Consider the following 13,187-nt stretch of genomic DNA (forward strand, 5'->3'; position numbering starts at 1 on the left):
CGCGAGAGAAGGGGGAGATCGCCGGAGAGGAGAGAGATCGCCGGAGAGGAAGAAGAGAGAAATGGGGAAGAAGAAGTGTTTCGTCTTTATAAAACCTAGGGTCCGACGGAAACTATTCGTCGGAATTTCCTCGGTATTTTCAATTTCAATTTTTGCGAAATATTTGGCGGTTGGTTTGCCCGGTTAAATGAAAATATACCGAAGAAATTCCGACGAACACTTAAATATCCGTCGGAATTTCCTCGGTATGTTCATTAATTCGAGGAAAAAGAATATCCTATGCATGTATTTCTATTGGTTTATATTGTTCCTCGGAATTTCCTCGGACTATTCTGAAAAAATTCCGAGGAACACATGTTTGGGGTTTCAAAACATCAAATTTTTTTGCCCTATATCATTTCTTATACAAATGCAATGCATACCATTGAGGAATCTTTGTATAGATGATCATAAACTATGAAATAACAAAATTTCAAAACGAACTGTAAGTATTCCTTTTACCGTTCATTAAAGTGTATAAGTGTTTCTCTTATGTTGTGGGGATTTCGTTCATACAATCGGAAAAGTGTTTATTATAGTGTAATGAACAAATTTTTGACTTCATAATCAGTCTAAGACACTTAATAAGGGTTATATAAGTGTTATTCAAACCGCAAAACGTTGTTTTCGGTTTAAAAACCCTACTTCCTCGGAAAAGCCTCGGGATATTCCGAGGAAATTCCGAGGAACACTTGGATTTCCTCGGAATTTCCTCGGAATATTCTGAGGCTTTTCCGAGGAAACAGAAAACCTAAAAGAAAAGCCCTAAATCGTTGGAAAAGTCTCGGACTATTCCGAGGAAATTCCGAGGAAATTCCGAGGAAATCCCTAAATCCTATTATCCCTCGGAATTTCCTCGGTATTCTTATATTAAAAAAAAAAGCGATGCTACTCTGTTTCCGAGCCATCATCACCAGATGAATCTGAATCTGGATCTTGGTGAAACTCTCCAATCTCTGGTTCATCCTCTACGTGAACGACGACTTCCTCTCCAAAGTCGGTTAAATCGACTACAAGGCCAACTGCAGCTAATTCTTCTGCTGCACTTAAGTTACCGGATGTGCTTGGTTGTAGTGGGTCTTCCAGCTTAGAACTTCCCTGAACTCGGCCTCTCGGGTTGAGTGATGTAACAGTGACCCATGGATCATCTCTGTTCCTAACCCGGGGGTACTTGATATAGCAAACCTGTAACATTTAAAAAATTATTTAATTTGTAAATAAGTGTTATTAATACACATGATGATGAATCATTATGAATAATTGATATATGTATATTTAATTACCTGATCGGCCTGAGAAGCAAGAATGGAAGGATCATAATATTGCAACTTTTGCCTCGAATGTACTGATGTAACACCAAATGCATCTGTTCTCACACCTCGATCTGGAGTGTTGTTGTACCAATCACAATAGAAAACAGTACAGCGCAATCCAACCATGCCCGGATACTTGATTTCCATAATCTCCCGTATGTTTCCGTAGTATACATCATCTCCAGATGCAGAACAAACGCCAACATCATAAGTCGTACTCGAACGTCTCCTCTTTTGAGTTGTGAATGCATATCCTCGAGTACAAAATCTCGGATATGACTTCACAACATACTCTGCTCCACGCACCATCTCGCGTATCCAATCGTCAAATGTTTCACCTCTGGTCATACCAACAGACACCTATTAATAGCACATATATATGTTATATCAATATATGTGAATTAGTATAAATATGTGATAAATAATATTTTAATTTGTTTAAAGCACTCACATAAGTAAACATCCATCCAGAAAATTCTCTCTGCTTCAGTTCTTCAAGTTCCTCCTCTGTGGCGTATCTATATTCGAACCGCTTTTCTGCCATGAAAATCATATACATATGTTGACAATAATATAATTAATTAAGATTTAAATTTCAACTTGTTGAAATAAAAATTTGTAAGCTAATTTATTTACCTCTCATATTGAAGAACATCTTCGCAGTTGGTGACCAAATATGTTTGCAAATGACTGCGCTCCTGCTCAGTAAGTAGACGGTCCTTTGGTTTTCCGCTAAGTCGTCCAACATCTGTGAAGATGTCTGGAACCGTAACATGATATGTTGTCCGTTCGCCTCTATCATCATGCCGAGCAGGTCTTCTTTTTTTGGTCTGCACTTCTGCTGGAATGTAGAGCTCGGCAAAGTTTGAAGTTTCTGAATTTATCATCTGTGCGATTATAGAACCTTCCACCCTACTATTATTTTTCACCATCTTTTGATGCAGAAAGGACGCCAGATGTAGGTGGACATGAAAACATTCGAGTCAGTGTAGTAGGGTGGAAGGTTCCCACTAACTTCTTCAGGTGGACCATCAAACACCTGCTTGTTCTTCGTAAACGAAGTCTTACTCCTGCGGTATGGATGATCAGGTGGTAGAAATCGTCTGTGATAGTCAAACCAACATGTTTTCCTTCCGTTATTTAGTTGGAAAGCATATGTGTCATCTTGACAATATGGACATGATAGCCTTCCATGCGTTGTCCATCCAGATAACATACCAGATGCTGGAAAATCACTTATTGTCCACATAAGTACTGGCCGCATTTGAAAGTTTTCTTTACATGAAACATCGTATGTTTCAGCACCTTGAGCCCATAGTTGTTGCAACACATATATTAGTGGCTGAAGAAATACATCAAGTGATCTCTTAGGATGCTCTGGTCCGGGAACGAGAATGGAGAGAAACAAAAACTCTCGTCGCAAGCACAAGTTTGGCGGTAAGTTGTATGGTGTAAGAATGACTGGCCATAGAGAATACTGTCTTCCACTCTTGCCAAACGGGCTGAAACCATCAGTACATAATCCAAGGTAGACATTTCTTCTCTCATACGCAAAGTCGGGATATTTTGATTGGAAATGCTTCCACGCTTTTGCATCTGAAGGATGTCTAATCTCACCATTTGTTGAATGCTCCGCATGCCATCTCATTGGTTGCGATGTGCGTTCAGACTGATACAACCTCTGCAACCTTTCCGTCAAAGGCAAATACCACATCCTTTTAAATGGCACTGGAACTCTTCCACTCGTATCTTTATAACGAGCCTTTCCACAAAATTTGCATGTAACCCGCTCTTCATCCACCCTCCAATAAATCATACAGTTATCGCTGCATACATCTATTACCTGATACGATAAACCAAGACCAGCTACCAGTTTCTGAACCTCGTAGTATGAACCAGGGGCTACATTATCCTCAGGTAGAATACCTTTTACAAAATCAGCAATCGCATCCACACAGTCTTCAGCCAAATTATAATCTGTTTTAATGCCCATCAGTCTTGTTGCAGATGATAAAGCTGAATGACCATCTCTGCAACCTTCGTACAAGGGTTACTTTCCAGCATCCAACATATCATAAAATCTCATAGCTTCTGCATTGGGTAAATCTTCCCCTCTAAAATGATCATTTACCATCTGCTCAGTACCTACACCATAATCTACATCCATTCTAATTGGTTCTTCTAACCTAACCGCAGGCTGAAGTTCGCTAGTACTACCATATTCATAATCAGTTTCTCCATGATGATACCAAATTTTGTAACTTCGTGTAAACCCATTCAAATATAGATGAGTCCAAACATCCCACTCTTTAATAATCTTTCTATTTTTACAATTAGAGCAAGGACATCTTAACATACCCGTTTCTGCTTCCGGTTGTCGTTGAACTAACCCCATGAATTCGGTTATACCTCGTTGGTATTCTTCCGTAAGCAATCTCGTGTTCGGATCCAAATGAGGTCGATCGATCCAAGAACGATAATAATTTGAAGAAGACATGCTTTTTCAATCAAATTCATGTGTAAATATAGTATGTGAGAGGATGAAGAAATGGAGTGAATGAAGAGGTTGGGGGGTGCGGGTATTTATAGATGAAATGCTGCCGACAGTACCGAGGAAATTCCGACGGAATACTGACGGCAACGGCTCTTTCCTCGGAATTTTCTCGGAATTTTTAAAATCCCCAACGGCTCTCCAACGGCTATAATATATCCTCGGATATTCGTCGGTGTTTTCCGAGGAATATGTCTTCCTCGGTATTTCATCGGTATATTCCGAGGAAACCCAAATTTTAGGTTTTCTCGGAATTTCCTCGGAATATTCCTCGGAAATTCGTCGGAATATTCCGAGGATCTCATTTTCCGTCAGAATGTCCGTCAGAATTACGATGTTTTCTTGTAGTGCAATTCACCACGGACAACGAGTTGAAATTATTCATGCGCACATCAAAGGGACGATGCATTTTACGGTGAAGACGAATGTTACCGTAACATCCAAAGTTGACTTACCTTTTTGGTCACACATCTTGGTCACACATCTGTTTACAACTCCAGAGTTAAGCGTGCTTGAACTGGAGTAGTGGAAGGATGAGTGACCTATCGGAAAGTGATTCGCGATACCGTGTGAGTGAAGCCAAAGCACGGAGAAATGTTATGTGGTGATTGCAGGGTCAGTAAACAAGATTTTTGGGCCTTGGAAAATTAACGCACAACCCGTCAGACGGGATGGGGCCCACGGGCCGAGAGAACGGGCGTGGGTAGCCCATTAGTCGTGGGCGGTTGGGACGTTATGAGTGATATGAGAGCTGGTTAGCCATCTCGGTTCTGGCCTGAGAAGCGTATTGAGACCTGTCGTGAGGCGCAATAAGGATGTTGCGTTCTTTGAAAAGGGGTTAATTGTAACATCCCGTGTTGTAACATACAAAAAGGCTTAAGATGATTGATTTGGCTACCTATGTCACCAAAGTTGACTTACCTTTTTCGTCATACATCTGTTTAGAACTTCAGAGTTAAACTTGCTTGAATTGGAGTAGTGGAATGATGGGTGATCTATCGGGAAGTGATTCGCGATACCGTGTGAGTGAGGTCAAAGCATAGGAAAATGTCATGTGGTGATTGCAGAGTCAATAAACAATACTTTCGGGCATTGGAAAATTAACGTACCGCCCGTCAGACGGGATGGAGTCCACATGCCGAGAGAGTGGGCATGGGTGGACCATTAGCCGTGGACGGTCGGAGCGTTATAGTTACACTTTCACCAAATTTAATAAATGGAGCTATTTCTAAACCTCATGCTTGGCCTTCTCTCAAGTTCTACTCTTCCAAGATTTTACCACTTTTGAACGATTCCCAGGACTGGAAAGCACAATTCAACGCTCGTCACAACATCAAAGGAGCTATGCTTATTGCTGAAAGTGTGATTAAGGAAGATCTCTTCCAATCTTATATTACTAGAGGACATCCTTCTTGGCTTGCAAATCTTTTTGTTTAAGTCAAAATCCTCCTCTTTATCTATGCTTGAATTTGTTCTAGTACAACACTCCAGGATTATACTTCTATAAAATTCTAGTGTTTAAAAAAAATATAAAAAAAAAGACGCTCACATCGACTGCATGAGAGATTAGTAAAGAGAGTGACCAACAAAAGGTATCTCTGGATCGTAGAAAGAGGGGGCAATACCTGTTCCAACTATCAGGGCAGTCCTGATGACGGGCATGCTCGGATCGCAAGACAAACAGAGTAAATGAATAATACCTATAAAAATTACACAAGACACTAGAAAAATTAGCAATACCTATAGACATATAAAAATAGAATTAATAGATTATATATATAGAATGAAAAGATTTGTAGCAAAAAAAAAGATTATATATAGTTTTTTTTTAAATAGTGTTTCTGTTTTGGATTGAAAAACAAGTTGGCCTTTAAAAAAATTGTTTTTGTCTCTCGAGATATTTTTTTTTTTTTTTTTTTTTTGTAAAACCTCTCGAGATATTTTATGGTTATGAATATTTGTCTATGCTTTAACATCTTGTTCACAACTGTTGTTATTTTGCATGTGAATAGTCCTCTTTCATTTTGCATGTAGTTTTGTTTGTTTGCATACTGCATTAATTACCATGGTTCGTAAGGCCACGATTATCGAGGGTTATAGAGGGGTTTTTAGGTTGGGGGGGTCCACAGAAATGGGTAAAATCGATTGTAGGGAAGCCAAAATAAAGACCGACTTTTGGTGAGTTTTTCTACTGTTTGAGGGCCCCACTGACACGTGGCGGCCCGCAATTGGTTGGTATTTAATTTTTTTTTTTTTTTTTTTTACTCAGACAAAAAACAAAAAAAAAATAAAAAAAAAAAATGAAAAACCCCATGTGGGGTTTCAGCGTTAATCGTGCTCTAACATCCAAATTCGGATCAATATTGTACGTTCTACACCTTTCCCAAATTAGAATAGTCAGTGAAATTTTGAAATTTCCCAAAACAGAAAGTTGATACGTATACGCAATAAAAGCAGCATATCTAACATCGCGTACTAACTGTTTAATTCTATTTCACATGGAACTGAAATTCAGAAAACTAAAGACTTGTCACCTTTTTCATCATTTCACCTTTCAAAAATACTGACACTTCTAGTTTGCGGAGAAATAGTTACTCGATTTGGTTATCAAAGACCCAGTTAAGTCTTATAGATGTACAAACTTATATGACAAATAAAGACATACGTATCACGTATGCCTTATACACTCTGACTAACGTTGAATAGTTTTATCCTTTTCTCACATATGTAAATTGCATTTCTTAAGAATAATTATCCACGTATGCTCATAGTCTGATAGTCAGAAGACTATTCTTTACCAACTTTGTCGAAAGCCGAAACTGAAACATTCGGATCGTTTTGGCCATCTAGATGGATGCCTAAATATCTAAACGCTCGACTTAATAGAACAGAGTCTATTTCTACACAATTGTCAACGTCTTCACATGGTTGTTATCTTTTACTCCGTTGTTATCTATATTATATCAATGTCTTCTTGAAATAGGTGATAACATTGGTATTAAATGAGAAGACCCACAAGGCCACAATCCGTTCACCGTTGAAGCAATAAATGGAAATGAAAAAAAAATATATATTTACATTATGAAATAAATATGATAAACTCTGAGCCAATAAACACGTAACAGGTTTTTCATATAAGGTATCTCTCGCTTATCAAAATAGTAGTATAGAGTAGAAAAGGTTTTTGTCTTTGTTCAAAGCTATATATATAAAGCCTAAAACATTTAATCAAACTGCCCGTGATAGCAATCGTTACTGGCTATGCAATCAAACCGCCCGTGATAGCAATCGTTACTGGCTATCAGGACGGTTCTGGGTCAAGCCCAATGAAACATTCGTTTTGAACTCCCAAAATTTTTAAAAAATTTTATATGTAAATAGATCTTCAATTTGTAAAAAAAAAAACTTTTAGATCCCAAAATTTTTGAAATCTTTACTAAATGATTTTGGGAATCCAAACTCTCGGGGCCGACCCTGCGGGCTATGCACCTTTGTTTTTGTTTTCAACAACAGTTTGGTCGTCTGAACTCTAGAAGAACGTGTGATCCCATTTTTAAGGGAGCCAATTGATTTAGGCTTCGTGAGTGACATTCCTATAGTCAAAAGCAATGATTTTTAAAAAATTATATTCGTTTCAAAATGTTACGTATTCTAGATTTTTTATACATTTTAATAAAACACATTAAATTTGCATAATTTTTTGTGATTATCTTTTTTTCCGTAATTTGAAGCCAATAAAAATCCAATAAGTACAATTAAGTTTTTTAAAATTTGCAATTAGTTAATAAAATATGCATTGAAAATGCAAAAAAATATATCTTTTTAGAACAAATTTTTTTTTAGAATATGTAATATTTTGAAACGGAGGGAGTAGTATTTTTTTACCACCAAGAAATTATATTAGTTAATCAGTTGTATAATTAATTTATTATATTCATGAGACATTATTTTCATCCATATGTATTTGATGAAAAAACGATATCATATTCGATACAAAAGTAAAGTTCGTTTATTATTTTTAAAAGGTATACGTCGAAACTTTACAATTTGTTCTTTCTTGTGTTTCGACCGATGTTAATTGATTGGTAGATGCATGTTTCTCTAAACCTAAAGCCGAAATACTCTAAAATATGAAAACATTAAAATGTGGATAGAAAAGTAAGATATGGTTTTTACAAAAAAAAGTAAGAAATGGCTGAATCATTTAATATGATACTATATCATATCCACGTACGGCGAGACAACAATTAACAGTTGTGCATTTATTTATATCTCTATCTACATCTATCAGACGACAAATACCGAATTTCGGCACTGTTATTTAGCTAAGAGTTCAGCTATGCGTACGCATCTTGGTAACCTAAGAGCACTCGAGGTTTTTAGAGTAGAGTTCTTAGCGGAATATAAGAATCTGTCTCTTAATTTTTAACTAAAAAAGTTAAGAATCAATTCTTAAAACTCTTATTTAAGAACCGGTTCTTAGTTTTTTTAATTAAAAGTTAAGAGACAGGTTATTATATTCCGCTAAAAATTAAATCTTAAGAACCCTCCAATAATCATGCTAATTTATGTCATATACATTGACTTTACTTCCCAGTGGACCAATACGGTCATTTTAATTTATTAAGATCCGCGTCTTGTGCAGAATGAACTTTTTATATATAAATTACTTTATGTATTATACTTTTTTACATATTATAAAATAGTAAATATATATTAAACAATTAAAAATAAGTAACTATTACATATATAATTAAATGATGCGAACATATAAATCAATTTTATTAATCCAAACCATATTTTTTTCTATTTGATAGGATATATAATTAACTTTAAATGATATTAACATATATAGTATATTTTTAATATTAATGTCTATTAAAAGATGTTTTCTACTCATATTATTTTTTGATCATTTGTTTCTTTTATAACAAAAACTTTAAATTAGTGATAACAAAATTTCTATTGTGGGATTAATCGTTTTAATAATTTATAATTAAAAAAAAAAAGAAGTTGTCAATGTTTTTTCAGAGCTTTTATCAAAAAAAATTGTTCAAAGTAAATTTCAAAATTAAAATATTTGTGTATCAAATCCTTATCATTCAAAATCATTAATTGCCATATATACTTTAGCCACATTAGGTAATTTCGTAATTTTTTATTTAAGAAAATAATAAAGATCATTAATAATGAATTTATGGTTAGTTTAACAAAAAAACTTATTATATAATTAGATGTACCAACATATTTCTCTAATGATTCTAATGATTCTAAAAATCGTCATAGTAATGACATATGGCTACAAAAAAAAGTTGTAATGTTTCTCAATTAAAATATAGGGGATTTCATGCATAAAAACAGTTGATTCATTTTTCTGTGTCCGTATTAAAAAATGTGAACAATGATATCTAATCAATTAGTGATTACAGTTTAAACAGGTGGTTAAGCCACCTAATCAGTTGTGCCACTAGGGTCATGTTCGTTATACCTTCCATGTAACTTATTTGGATGGAGATAATATTGTTAGTTTAGATTTCAAATTACAAGTCATCTAAATGATTCATCCAGATAAACTTTATATATTTAGGTTTAATTTTTAAAACTAACCAGCTGAACCAAATTGAACCATTTGGACGAAGATGGTTCAATCAAAATGTTATAATGTCTATTATACACATGATATAATTCAAGAACTATCAATCTAAATTTAATACCATTTTTTGTCACTCATGAAAAAGGACAAAACCGTAAAAACATATTTTCCACCAAAACCATAAACACATTATCATGTCAAAACCGCAAAAACATGTTTTCCGCTAAAACCGCAAAAATGCATTCTCCACCACAAAATCACAAAAATGCATTTTTCTGCAAAAACCGCAAAACATACCTTCCCACTAAAACGCATATTCGCGCCAAAATCGCAAAAGTGCATATTTCCGCAAAAACTGGAAAATGCATTTTTCTGCCAAAATCGCAAAAAAAAAACATATTTTCCCGCCAAAACCGCAAAAACATGTTTTAACGCTAAAACCACAAAACTGCATTTCCCGCCAAAACCACAAAATTCATTTTCCAACAAAACCAGAAAATATTTTTTCTCGTTAAAATCGCAAAATCAAATTTCTCGAATTAAATCGTGAATATGTATTTTCCGCTAAAGCACCAAAATTATATTTTCCGCTAAAACCAAATTTTAAAATAATTATACTTTAAATAAAATAAAAATTAATATAGTGAAAATGATTGAATCAAAATAAGGGTGTATTATTAATTTGTTTACTAAATTCATTTAGAAGGAAATAAAAAATAAAGAAATGAACATAAGTCATTTAGATGATCCATCTGACGAACGGTCTTAGTAATATCTGGAAAGATCAGGTTAAAGGATCATCTGGACGAAGATGAAACGAACAGCCCCTAGGTGGATCGATATTAAAATGCAAGGCGCGCTAAGGTTTTTGGGCATGAAAATCGTCTCTGCCCAAAACAATGTAATCCCGTGGGCTAAGCCCATAAAGAAACAAGTTACATTGTAATGAATCGCTTCAGATTTCATCTGCCCATATTTTTTTTAATACTGGTTTAGTTGTTAACTATATTTTATAATCAATACCATTAAAAGAGGATCATTCTCAAATTATATCCTTAATGAAAATTACAGTTTTCTCAAAAATACCCTTATTTTTACAAAGAATTAATAAAATTCATTAATGGCATTTAAGTCTTTTGGTTTTGGGCCTACAGATACACCTAAATGGATCTATAAATAATAGGCCTATATATATATTTAAAAATATATATTAATTTTAAATTTAATATAAGTATAAATATATTATGAACAATAAATGAATTAAGAAACATGAAAATATTATTTTCTTAAATATACGTATCAATATTCAAAATAGATCATTTGAATATTATACATATTTTCAATACAAACCAAAATCATATATCCTACACCATATATCATATACATATTTGAATATCATTTTTCAGTGTATAATGTCATTTTATACATAATATTAATATGACAATTACGAGTGTTCAAGAATATTTTAAAAACTATCTTAAAATAAATTTTTAAATCTAAAATACAAACACAAACTTATAATAGGTTATTAATAACGAAAATAAACTAATATTGTCATATCAATAAGTTATTTTATATTATCATTTTTTATTTAGATAACATGATAAAATTTTATCAAATTCTAAGGAATCACTAATTTATGTAATATTAATAAATATATGAGTAATTTAATCATTTTTTTAAAAAGTACTATAAGATATTTTGTTATCGGATCAATAGTATCAGATCGCGGGTTAATAGTGAGTTTTTAGGTTTTTACCGGGTTATATCGGATTTTTAATTAACAAATTTTTCATTAAATCCGAACAGGATTATATACAATGTATCGGGTCTATAGGTTCAAACATGAATCTAGGTCAGATATGAAAACAAATTTTAAAACTCAAACATTATTATAGAACAACTACCATATTTCGAACAAATACCATATTTTGAAGAGAAAAAAAACAAATGATAAAAACCTAAAAACTCAATTGTTATGGTTCGAAATGAAAAATAATGGTAATTTGTAAATCAGTTTTCGATTAATAAATGAAAAACAAACAAACCCGCGCTTTCTAAGCGCGGGTCAAAATCTAGTTTCTATTATAAACAATGATCAATTACCAACAACATATGTAATATTGCTGAGCTTCATATATAATATAACGGTTCCACGATGTAATTCTCTCTGGAGACCGCATACCTGATGAATAAACTGTTGGAACTATTTTTTGAGAATTGTGAAAAATGTATTCATATGTTAAAAAATAAGTTCGATTGAATGTGAAATGTTGGTCCAGAGTCACTGATTTTAATAACTTGTAATGTTTTGACAATTTAACTATGTTTATAAGAAACTAGTAAATGTCCAACATTAAAACATGAGGTAGAAGTCTTCTTGTTTATATATGGAGAAGTGATAACATGGTTTAAAACCTAGTAAAAATACTATAGTATAGTGATGAAAAGATATACACAATTAAAATGTGTGTGCACATTAGACCGGGATTAAACCAAGCAGAGTTTGGTTTTGGAATTAGAATTGAGATTGAATTTGTGATTTGGTAAATAGATTGTTGGTCTATTGCCTTATTAATTTTCAGACAAATTTAAATTAATGTTATGATTAATTAATTAAATCATAATTATATTTTCATTAGTAGCAAAACGTCACCATTTGATTTGGTCATGGATTCAATTTAATTATATGAATCAATGCATTCTCGTGTAATGAATGCATACACGTTTTGTTAATATTGCTTTTTGTAAGGTTCAACGCCTTTGAATCCTCTACTCGTTAACTAGTTCTTATCCTGCTTATGGTTGTTTAAGAAGAGATTAAACTAAAGCAATAAGAACACACACAATTTAACGAGTTCCCGGCCTCTTACCGGTACGTCTCGTGGGAGACTGTCCTCCCAAACTTCACTATGAATAAGAGAGTACATAAGTGATCACAACTATGATCTAGCTTGTGTATGTGCAAGCTTTGTATCTGAGAAAACGTAAAACCTTAGGCAACAAGATAGCTTAGGTTTTGTTTATATATGAGATAGCAACAAGACGCTAATGCTTTCTGTCTTGGGCTTGCGCAGGAGATTGGCCCAGTGTAGGCTACATGGGCTTTGGGCTTACGCCAACAACACCAACAATCTCCACCTTGTGGGCTTAAGCCCAGTGAGTACCAACCCTATGCCTCCGTTTTTCTCTCTCTCTTGTCTGAAGCGGCAAGTCTCACTCGCAGTCTTCTCTCTCTTTTCAGTCCCCGTGAAGTCCCGATCTCTCGAGCTTGCTCCTGCGGTGTTCCTCCCTTCAGAGCTCCACCGTCTTCTGTGTTGCGAGGAATCCCTTAAGACTTGATTGATCCAAGTTGGACCCGACGTCTCTCTTCCTCGTTTGCGCGAATCGATCTTGATGTCTTCGTTGAGGCTTGACGAAACGAGCTTCGATTCTGGCCAGGAACCGCGTTTCTCTCCCATCTGAAGTCTAGATCGATCGCTTCTGCCTTCTTAATCAGTTGGCGTCAACACGAGCAACATCTTTGGATCTCCTTCGATGCCTATCTTTGGCTTCGAATCTCTAGCTCAGGTAACCTTTGAGCTTCCTTTCTCTTCGATTTCTTCTCAACTGCTGATTTCCCCAAATTTCAGAAACCCTAATTTCTGACTCTTGCATTTGCAGCTTCTTCCGAGACGATATCAAACTTCCC

The sequence above is a fragment of the Brassica napus genome, chromosome C6, assembly GCF_020379485.1.
Source record: "Brassica napus cultivar Da-Ae chromosome C6, Da-Ae, whole genome shotgun sequence".
Taxonomy (NCBI): Eukaryota; Viridiplantae; Streptophyta; class Magnoliopsida; order Brassicales; family Brassicaceae; genus Brassica; species Brassica napus.